Here is a 1,215-nt window from a genome sequence, read left to right as displayed (position 1 = left end):
CTGAGTTAGTGTGAGGTAGCTCACAGTTCTTTAGCCTCTGGCTCACATATTTTTGTCTTAGCTCAGGAATATGAACACATGAAGCTGCCTTCTACTGAATCAGACCCTCCTGGGTCCATCAAAGTCAGTCTTGTCTACTCAGACTGGCAGCGGCTCTCCAGGGTCTCGAGATGAGGTTCTTCACACCTACTTGCCTGGACCTCTTTTAGTTGGAGATGCCGGGGATTGAACCTGGGGACCTTCTGCTTAGCAAGCAGATGCTCTACCACTGAGCCACCGTCCCTCCCCTATAGGAACATCTGAAGCTGCCTTCTACTGAATCAGACCCTCGGTCCATCAAAGTCAGTATTGTCTTCTCAGACTGGCAGCGGCTCTCCAGGGTCTCAAGCTGAGGTTCTTCACGCCTATTTGCCTGGACCCTTTTTTAGTGGAGATGCCAGGGATTGAACCTGGGACCTTCTGTTTCCCAAGCAGATGCTCTACCACTGAGCCACCGTCCCTCCCCTTAAAATGGCCGCATGAAGTGGAATATTCACTCACAAGACTCCACAGCTTAGAGCAAGGGGTGTCAAACTCATTTGTCAAGAGGGCTGGATCAGACATAAATGAGACCTTGCTGGGCCGGGCCATGTTGGGTTGGGCCGGGCTGTGCTGGGGCTGGGCTGAGCAATGTGCGTACCTATTTAAGATTAGGAAACAGATATAAATTTTATAACGAAAACAGACAAATATATTTTTTTAAAAACTTAAAACATGCTTAAAACGTTAGCGTTCATTGGTCTTAAAGATGTTTTCTTTGTATTTCTCCCATGGGATCCGGGGAACTGGGCAATGAAGCTCTGGCTCTTCCCTTCCTTCCCCAGGGGACCGGGGGGGGGAGCCTCAGCCAATAGACGGAAGAGAGGCTTGGCTCAGTAGCTCTACTGTGCAATTGAGAGAGCCTGGCAAAACAAATTATTCCTCCCCCCCTTCCTCCCCAAGGGAGGAGCCTCAGCCAATGGAGAAAATAGAGACTTTGCTGTGTAGTGGCTGTGCAATTGAGCAAGCCTTGCAAAGCAAGCTGTGATGCAGAAGGAAGCAAAAGAGAGGGAGAAGGAAGCAGATGACACCCAGTTGCTTGGGGGTCTGGTAGGAGCCCTCCGGGGGGGGGTCTGATTCAGCCCCCAAACTGCACGTTTGACCCCCCCCCCCGGCTTAGAGGGAGTTATTGCTCCA

At 50.9% G+C, this 1,215-nt stretch overlaps 1 non-coding gene across 1 annotated transcript; it reads right to left on the bottom strand.

The window, feature by feature from the left end:
- Window positions 1-210: 210 nt before the first annotated feature.
- On the bottom strand, window positions 211-278 carry TRNAS-GCU (transfer RNA serine (anticodon GCU)). Its single transcript has one exon. It is a non-coding gene; the product is annotated as a tRNA-Ser (tRNA).
- Between the last annotated feature and the right edge of the window lie 937 nt (window positions 279-1,215).

This window comes from Heteronotia binoei, chromosome 11 (genome assembly GCF_032191835.1).
Source record: "Heteronotia binoei isolate CCM8104 ecotype False Entrance Well chromosome 11, APGP_CSIRO_Hbin_v1, whole genome shotgun sequence".
Classification (NCBI taxonomy): domain Eukaryota; kingdom Metazoa; phylum Chordata; class Lepidosauria; order Squamata; family Gekkonidae; genus Heteronotia; species Heteronotia binoei.
The sequence above is the reverse complement of the archived record's forward strand: the minus strand, read 5'-3'. Positions and strand labels throughout refer to the sequence as shown.